We start from the raw sequence: 9,966 nt of genomic DNA on the forward strand, positions 1-9,966 counted from the left end.
ATTCATTTCATCAAAGAACTGATAACCTAATACCCGGTTACTGGTTCTACAGCGGTAATGAATGCTACAACTAAAATGAGGACTAAAGCAAATTCTAAATGCCAGGAGCAGAGATCTCACAGAAGTGTGGCACTTTTAATGCTATCTTCTGGAAGAACAGTTAGGTCTTCAAAGTGAGAGAGTTCAAATGGGAGCCATTTAAATAGGCAGATTATCAATGACTAATGTCCTGAATGGGAGGCCCATAGGTCAAGATATTCAGTAATGAAGGGGCCTACCTACCTATACCTACAGCTTTTCTGGAAGCTGCTTTGAAATTTCTTTGAGATTTTTTCAGATATCAAATATAAGCGAAAGCCTATTTTTAAAGTCTCTTAGGTATTTTCACTCGTTTCTGAATTACCTGTAGGAAGCTCTGACTTAGTTGTGCTGACTTTGATGTGTATGTGTCCATCATTATTAAATTCAGATCATGTTTCATGTCAAAACTTAGGTTAAGCAAAGCCAAGTTACCTCACCTTTGGTTTGTCAAAGTGTTCCTCCGGTATGCTTTGAGACACTTCACCTAATTTTTATAGCCTTCAGTCTCAACCTTCATCACAGAAATAAATACATATGACCTTCAGCCATGCATAAACACTAGGGAAAAAACTGACACCTGGCAGACAGAGGGCGTCATAAATGGGGGGTGGAAGCTCCATATCTTCCCTTCCACGTTCTCCCCACTTGACTCTTTAACAATGCGGCTGAGCTGAGAGCAGGTCAAGGTTATGCAAATCCCCCCATGTTCAAGCCAGCATGGTGCTCCTCCGATGTTTTAAATGTGAGCCGTCCCATGACAAAGGGTATCGGCGAGAAGCATTTAAGAGTTTTCAGGTACTGTCTGAGACTCTGTCTTTCTGTTCCTGAACAATGTGCTCCAGGGTTGGAACTCTCAGTCTCCTCAGGAAATCTCAGACATTAGCTGACATTCCAGGTTACCTTGCTGGGCTCTACGGAACTTTCCGGGAAGTTTCAACTAACTATCAGGCTTGGGTGCCAAATGTGTGGCTTCCGCAAACCAAAATCCGTGGTGACCTTCAATACATTCCATCAATTCACTTAGTGAACAAAGCAGGGAAGTCAAGTGTCCGGCTGCAAAGAAAACATCAGAGGTCTGACCCTGGAGATTTTCCCCAAGGCTCTTGTAAAAGAACACGTTTAAGAACCACAACACTAACAAGAATCTGTTACTGCGCTACAGACTACAAATGCCCGGACATCTACACACTTACCCCACCTAATATTTGTGTCACTATACTATCTGAACATAAAACAGGTGCTTGTAGGAGGTCCACTAAAATTTCAAAAGCGTCATTCCTGCCTGTCCACTGAAGATGGCCAATTTCCTTCTGTTCTTTGACCCTTTCCTCATTGTTCTGAAAGAGGACAGAAATTACACTGCCACACTCCAAAAGCAGGTGCAGCAGCTGATGGGAAAAAATGAGCTTTCTCAACTGTTCCTAATGCAATGCAAAAGATATTCCCATAAAGTCTATTGCTTTTTCCAAACACCGCGTCATTTAAGGCGCCGGCGGAACAGAGGGTGCAGATAGCTTGGAGGCAATCATCGGAAAGTCTAGAGGCAACAGCTTCAATTTTGGAAGAAACTCCACTGCATGCAACGTAAGCCTGGCTATGACAATATTCCGTGTTTAATCCCCACTTCTGAGCACAGTGTGAAGATGCACAGCCAAAATGTCTGCACCGGCTTCCTGAGGTAGGAAGCCCCCAAATCTCTCTCTCAGGTGAGGAGATTTGTCGACAAACTTCACCAACGCAGGCAGCTGCTCTTCTCCTGCTATGTCCACCACGTGGTCAGTGAGAATAGAAAGGAAGTGAGCGTCTCCCGCTTCCCTGAGGGTTTCTTCCGGAATGCAGCTCTCACATGTCTAGCACCTGTATCTGCTCTTAACTGCCATGGTCTCGAAAAGGCTCCTCAGCATCTCTTCACTGGAATCTATCCAGCACTCAGGCAGTGCTGGGAAGTTCTTAGGAGTAGAGAACTTCCAAAAAAAAAAAAGGAGTCCACGATGCCAGCAGCGTCTTGTCCATCCAGAGGGAGACAGGTTTTGGTTTCCCATAAGAATCCAAATTTCAGATGAAGATTTTGAGTATTCGGTGTTTTCCTTCTCTTTAAGGATTAATTTGAAGGGAAAGGTCTTCATCTTCTTCTTAACCCCTTTCTTCTGCACTGAGGCTCTGAGCATTGCTGCTGTTTCTCCATGTTTCTGTTCCTGCTTCGAAGGTTCATCCATTTTCTTTTTCTGTTACAGTGTCCTAATTTCACCTTCACTCAATTCTTTGTCTTCTGTGTCTACTTTGTGGATTGTTCAAATGTCTAGTAAGATCAAATACTGTTGGTATTGCATTATCTTGAAGAACCGCCCTCTAAAGACTAGTTGTACAGATCATCCAGGTCTCAACGTGTTTGACACGTAATCGATAACGTTTATTTACTTGATCGGCTGTTTCCTCTTCTACGTTTGCTCTCCTTACAACGATCCACCCACTTCTGGCATCTGGCATGTTTGTGAAGGAACCTGAGGAAGGCCAGGTCTGACTGCCTGTCCACATGCATTGGGGGGCAGCACAGAAGCTGAGCATCTTCGCTGCCCCCTGGCCGGCCCAGCCCTCTCCTCCCCACCACCTCCAAGCAGCTGCCTGCCTGTCCTGGGCTCAGCAGGTGCCTCAAGTGTAACTCTTTTCTTCTTAGGGATTTGACTAGGTAACACCAAGAAACTGACTTTTCTCCTCCTTTAATAAGAAGTAACAAGCAAACTCTTGGGATTATGATGGCATCACATCTCACAAGAACTTGCTCTTAGACCGAGATTTCCAGTAAGGGCACTGAAATGTAGTACACTGTAATCCATTATTTAAATCAGGTATTACGTCAACAGGAGCTCATTTGTTTTTCAGAACATTAGCACAATTCAAAATTATTTTCACATCTAATGATAGAAAGTTGCCTTCAAGTTCCTTACCACCATCTAGGAATTAATTCACTAGGAGCAAAACCCAAGACAAATTTAAGAAGGCTAATGTCCCTCCCAGGCCCATAGTTAGCTGTCATTTCAACAGCGACAAGCCAGGAACTCTGTTTAGCTGCATTGTGCATGTGAGAGAGAAAAAAAAGAGGGAGAAAGAAGCAGTCTGTGGATCTTCCTGGCCCAGTGACCTGGGTCTACCTCCATTATAACATTTATTACATGGCTGAAATTATTTACCTATATGCACAACTCCTTCATTGGACAGCAAGGCCGTGGAAGGCTGTCATCATGTTTGATTTCTCTCTGTACCGTCTAGAATAGATGCGTCATAAATGAAGGCCTCATATATACTCGCTTTCATTAGTAGCTTTTAGCCTCCTTCCAAAAGTTGTGCAAAGATCTGAACAGGTGGATTTGAGTTTTGCTCGTTCCATGTCCTCTGGTTCATCTTTCCGTGGAGGTCACGATGAGGATCAAAATGGTCAAAAGAGGAAGCAGGAGCAGTCAACAGAGGCAGAGCTCCCAAAGATAAGGTGTGGGGGGGAGTTACATCTGAAAGTGCTTCTTAACACGTCCTTACCCCAAACTTGCAGACTAGAGAGAGAGTGACAGGCAAGGAAGTTATCAGTAGAGCAGGGATAGGGGACAGCTACTGCAGTATATACAGCTTCTGCAAACATCATCCTTCCTAATCCTTGGCACACCGCTACGGGATAGAGGATTATCTCCATTTTAGAGAGGGAGAAGATGAGAGGTTAAATAATTTGTCCAAGAGCACACAAGGGCTAAGGGATGAAGCCAGAATTCAAACCCAAGTCTGCCTGTATCCAAAGCCTGCTCCTTCCATTAATCCAAGGTGTCTCTTCGGAAGATACTACCTAGAAAGCCACTGGACTTGTGGATATATCCTCCAGTGTCCAGGTCTCTTGGTCCCAGCGGTGATTCCACTTGGGTGGGTCCCTTGAGCCCTAAAGCCAGGAGGTTCAGGTCTTAGGGCAGAGCTGGTGTGATCTAGGCACTTCCTGGGACCCACAGAGTTAACTTGCTCTCGGCTCAGGTTATGGCTGCTGTGTTTTCAATGATCCAACACCCAGTGGGTGAGCTGTGGTCAGTTTTATAAAATGCACCAAGTACTATTATTTGTTTCTATACTGACAGTCTGTGTTAAATGCTCTACCAGGCCTTATATAATTTATATGTGCTTACGTGCAGGCCAATTGTCCAAAGGACCTCTTTCTTCCAGCCGGGGCTCTGGCTCTATCTGGGATGTCAAGTGGGACCTTGCTGGAGCCTGAAGTTTTCGTTTTGCACAGCCCATCCTCTCTAAGGATTTGGCACAGAAGCTGTCCTCAGAAGATTTACAGCCTGGAACTGGACGTCTGCCTACTCCTGGCTTATTTCATGGGAAGAACAAAAACCCCAAACACCACCTAACGGAGGAAATGGAATCCGTGAGAATTCAGGAGTAACTCCTGGAAGGGGCCAAGAGCTCACGTTCCTCCTACACCTCCTCTTACTAGAAGCCTCTCTCAACAATCTCATTAAGCTTATCCGTTCTTCTTAAGCATTTTTCAGCATAGCCTTTCTGTGGGCTGCGTGGTCCTAGACAGCAGAACTGACACCAGTGAATGCTAGCTATGGGAACAATTGTGACTGGGGGCAGCTGAGCGGCTCAGTCTGACTCTTGATTTCAGCTCAGGTCATGACCTAATGGTTCATGGGTTCGAGCCCCAGGTCGGGCTCTGTGCTGTGTGAGCTCAAAGCCTGCTTCAGATTCCCTCACCCTCCCTCTCTGCCTCTCCCCACTCATGCACGCATTCACGTGCTCTCTCAAAATAAGCTTAATTAAAAAAAAAAAAAGTAACAATTCTGATCGAACATAAGACCAAACTTCCAAATAACTCCGGGTGAATGGGGGAAGTTATTAAACTGGAAGAGATTTGAGATCAAATTCTATTAACTTCTAAAGTCAAAGTCCTAATTCCATGATTTTAGATTTTCAAATGTAACCAGTTATCTTGCAGGGGCTGAGGAGAGGGGAGATGGGAGAGCTAAGTTTTATCGAAATCTTCATGCTTGGAGGACTGTGACCTAGTGGTTCTCTCAGCGAAGAATCCTGAAAAGTCCAGCATGGCCCTGATTGCCTGAAGAAAGGTCTGCGAAGGATCAGAAACCAAATGGACTTCAAGGGGAACGGTTTCTGAGAGGAGCAAGTCAGTGAAGCATCAGTTACCTTGAGCTCAATCCTGACTCTCTAACCCAGAAAGTAAGACAAGCCCATCCCACCTCCACTCCCCACAAATGAAACACATTTCTAATGGTAGACTCACCATTTGTGAGTCCCTGATGCCAGAGCTGAGGCTGACTTAAAATCAGAAGCTTGTAGAACAAGGATGAGGGGTGCAGGGAGGTTAGGAATGGGCAGACAGCACAGTAAAGGTATGGAGCAGGCTGGGACTAGGCTGAATCTCATGGGCACTGGATTCCCACCGCAGACCTGCACACCATGCCCCACCCTGAAGCAGCAGGCCCACTCAACATAAGAGATAATGACCACCCGCACCTCGACTTTGCCGGAGGTCAGTCCTACCCCAGTGTCCGCAAAGGTACAAATAACCTGATCCCATTCTCTTCCTCCCTTCCTCCCCATCTCCCAGGCTCCACGGATACCAGTGTGGGAAAGTATGTGACACTACATATAAGGCTTTCAATGTCTAAATGCTGAGGCTATTTTCCCTGACACTAGATTTCTCTGCCTTTTTGATTTATCGTGACACTATGGCCTTCACTGACCTTCAGGAACAGCAGGTTGCTTGATAAAAGGCACTGGCTTTGGGATCTGGCAAATCTGGATCTGAAATCTATCCTTGCCATTAACCAACCATGCTACCAGGGATTTATTTTTTAAACTCTCTGAAACTCAACCTCAATTTGTTCATCTGTGAAATGGGAATCACAGTTAACTCCCTGAAAGGACTCAGAATTGGGATCAGGGAGGATTCAAGGGTGAGAGTTATAGGAGATGCCCAGAGACGTTCAGTAAATGTTCACTCTCTTCCTCTTCCAACCTTCTGTGTCTCTCTGACAGGGTGTGACACTTTAAAAACCGAGTACATTTTCACTGATGGCTATGTGATCTATATAAAATAAAGCACCTCCTGCCAAGTAAATAAATAGAGGAGAGCATGTACTCATTCCTGTTCTAATTTAATCTGTCTGAGTGCCTGGAGGTCTTTTCGAGCTAAATATTGTTTTCACTCTGACCTTGGTACAGCGTTCCCATTGAATTTGTCTCAGTTCGTCCTTTTCATGTCATGCTAATGCCTTTCTAATAGATTGAAAGCACTTTGTTGAGAACAGAGATTAGTGAGATCTAATAATCAGTAAATACCTGTCTACCCTGGACAATGGGGAAGTGGGATGTTCTGGGTAACTTGCTGTTCTAATAAAGAGATAGCACGTATGCCTGAATTAGCAATTTTCAAAGAATAGAACCCATCAAAACACAAGACCAGCACTGAACACAAAGAGAGATTTTGTGATCTGGGAGCCCCCTTGGAGGCTGGCGGGGACACAGACCTCATGCAGAAGAGTTAACAACTCTGGCAGGTAAAACAGAGTGAGCAGAGCTGTACTCTCAGATGCTCCGGAATTTTTTCCAAAGCATCTTGGATTCTGATGTAGTCATTCGTTACTTGTCTCTTCTTCATGAGGATTTAGAGAAAACATTTGCTCTAGACTTTCCACCATGAAATTTTTAAACATGCATTTACGTTTAATGCCTAATTGGACAATTCAGTGAAGGACAAGTGCTCATGTCCAGTGGGTCACTGATTAATGGGTTAGTACAGGTCAGGCCTTCCCAGCCTCTGGCTTCATGAGGAAAGATCTCAATATTCAGAAACTGAAGAGGTGCCTAGATTTCCAGATAGCTTATTTTCCTTAGAAGTATTTTTTTTCTTTTACAGCAAATGTGTATTCATTGTAAAACATTTTTTTTTTTTCAAAAAATACAGCCAAGAGGAACAAGAAAAAGAACAATATCCATAGTTTACCATTTGGAGAGGACTATTAATACCTTGAGAGCTTTTTTTCTCGGCATAAATAAAGATACACACTTAAAAAATAGGTTCGTGAAATACAAACTGCAATGGTATCTACTTTTTTGCCTCTAGAAAAATATGTCATGACCATCTTTCTATGTTAATATTCTTCCTCAGCATACATTTTAATGAATGCAAAGACTTCTGTGTATCACAAGCCCTAGTTTATTCTGAAATCTAGCAACACCCTCATAAGCAACACTATTATTTAAAAGGGTGGGAAAAACATTCTATAAATCTTTACTTACATCCAAGTTTATTTCCACTGGATTTGTTTTCTTCAGAGTGGAATTGAAGGACCAAAGTCATTAAAAAAAAAAAAACTTATATATTGTCAAACTGTGTTCCAAAGATTTAAACTAAAGGATAACACTCCACTGGCAGTATACTGCTTATAGGTGTCTGTTCCCAAGAAAGTTGTGATATTCTTGATGTCAGGGATTGTGTCATTCATGTTTGTACCCAACATCTTTATGTTTTTGGAAATTAAGTCACTGAAGTATTTGTTGAATGATGATTTGATGATTCGTTGTTTAAACAAATGTATGACACAAGATTGTATGTCTCTGGGGCTCAGCTTTTTCTTTTACAAAATGAGGATTTTATGTTATATGGTAACTAGGATTTCACATCTCTCGTATGAAAAGCAATGACCTAGATACCTTACAGGAGATTAGCCATATATATAATCTATAATCATAGTTATGCGAGCTGTAAGCATACATCATATGTAACTCAATTATAATTGTATAGAAATATGCACAGATGTGTTAAATATTCCGGGAGAATAAGGCTAGATGACATGATGGGATATTCCAGGAAGATGATGCTCAGCGAAGCACAGACCACCAGCTTTCTATCTGGGAAAAAAAGTCTTTTCCCCATTCCCCATTTTGTGTTTTATTTGTATCTAAAAAACAGGAGGTAGAATTATCTTGAGATTCAGTTTCCTTAGGTAATTTCACCCAACACAACCAAGCTTATCTCACTAGATTTTAGGAACATTTCAATCGCTTCTAAATTACCCAGGATAAGATTCTATCTGTTGACTTTCACGCTCCTAGACCTCCTGGTTCATTGGCAGTGAATGCCTATAGACCTCTCTAAACTATCCCCATAGCAATCATGCCTACTTTTTGTAACACTTCCTTCTCCAGGCCTCCGTGCTTCACAGAAATATTTGTCTCCCACCATCACTCGATTTATTAGTTACAGAGTTATGGTTATTTACCAAAAGTCTGTAACATGCCTTTTAATCTACTAAGGGGAAATGAGGCCGTGTGGTATACACTACAATGACAAGCATAAACGTGATCTGCCAGACACGAGGAGGAAGAAAGCACTTTCCTCTGGGAGCCAAGACAAGTCTCACAGAAGACAACTCTTGAAGATGATGTTCGAGATGATTCTGGAAGAATGAGCTCAAGCTTGCCAGGCAGATGGAACTGAGCAGGTGACAGGAGAGAACAAGCAGAGGATTCAAGCAGAGATCAAGGGGCAGAGAATGGTTATTTATCAATCTCCCCCAACTGATGGCTCTCTCCAGTTCCCCTCACATAGGGTCACCTAGTGGTCATCTAGCTTTGGTCACGTCTGGTTGCGGTATTGCCTGAAAAGCTCTTGTTGCTTTTCAATCGCGGTTGGCTCTGTGACCACCCCTTCATCCTAAATGCCTCCACTGCTCTTCTCTGCATGAACCCTACAAGATCCAGCCTCTGTAGTACTAGGCCATTTAGTCTCAAACTCGTAGCCACCTTACTCTTTGGGTTTAAAAACTTCCCTCTTGCTAGAAGAGAGGCACTTCAAGAGCAGTGCGCATCGCTGGAATTTCTTCCGGGCTCTGAAGCCAGGTTGCTAGATGAGTATTCCTATCGAGCTTTGATAACAAGACAATGCTGGCCTTGCAAAATGAGTTTGCAAGTGTTTTCTATTCTTTAACTTTTTGGGCAAGTTTGAGAAGGATTGCAATTAATTCTTCTCTAAATGTTTGGTTGAATTCACCAGTGAAGCCATCTGTCCTGGGACATTTCTTTGTTATGTGGGTTTTGATAATTGATTCAATCTCCTTATTTATTATTGATCTGTTCAAGTTTTCTGTTTCTTCATAATTAAGTCTTCGTAGGAGGCATGTTTCCAGGAAGGGGTCCATTTCTTTGAGGCCGTTCAACGTGTTGGGACATAACTGTTCACAAGTAGTCTCTTATCACTTTTATTTCTGTGGCATCAGTTTTAATGTCACTTCTTGCATTTCTGAATTTATTTGCATTTTCTCTTTTTTCTTTGTTATTCTACATAAAGATCTGTCAATTTTGCTTATCTTTTCAAAAACCAACTTAGTTTTATTGATTTTTCCACTGGTTGTTTTTTTTATTTACAATTCTTTATTTCATTTATTTCAGCCTCATCTTTAATTTTCTTCCTTCTGCCAAACTTGGGGTTAGTTTATTTTTTTGAGTTGTAAGGTTGGTTGTGTATCTGAGTTCTTTTTTTTTAATATAGGCATTTACTGCTCCAAATGTCCCACTTAGTACTGCTTTTGCTGCATCCTATAAGTTTCAGTATGTTGTGTTTCCATTTTCATTTGTCTTAAGATATTTCCTTTTTTTCCTCTTTGATTGCTTCCTTGACCTAATGGTTGTTCAAGACCATGTCGCTTAATTTCCACCCATTTGTGGATTTTCTCCTTTTTCTTCTGAGACTGATATTTAGTTTCATTCTGTTTTGCTCAGAAAAGATATTTGGTAGGATTTCAACCATCTTAAATTTGTTAAGATGTTCTGTAACCTAACATGACCTATTCTAAATTTTTTTAATGTTTATTCTTTTTTGAG

General features: G+C 42.2%; 1 pseudogene; it reads right to left on the reverse strand.

The window, feature by feature from the left end:
- Positions 1 to 374: 374 nt before the first annotated feature.
- On the reverse strand, positions 375 to 2,646 carry LOC132660822 (52 kDa repressor of the inhibitor of the protein kinase pseudogene; annotated as a pseudogene).
- Positions 2,647 to 9,966: the final 7,320 nt, after the last annotated feature.

The sequence above is a fragment of the Panthera onca genome, chromosome D1 (assembly GCF_046562875.1).
Source record: "Panthera onca isolate mPanOnc1 chromosome D1, mPanOnc1 haplotype 2, whole genome shotgun sequence".
Taxonomy (NCBI): Eukaryota; Metazoa; Chordata; class Mammalia; order Carnivora; family Felidae; genus Panthera; species Panthera onca.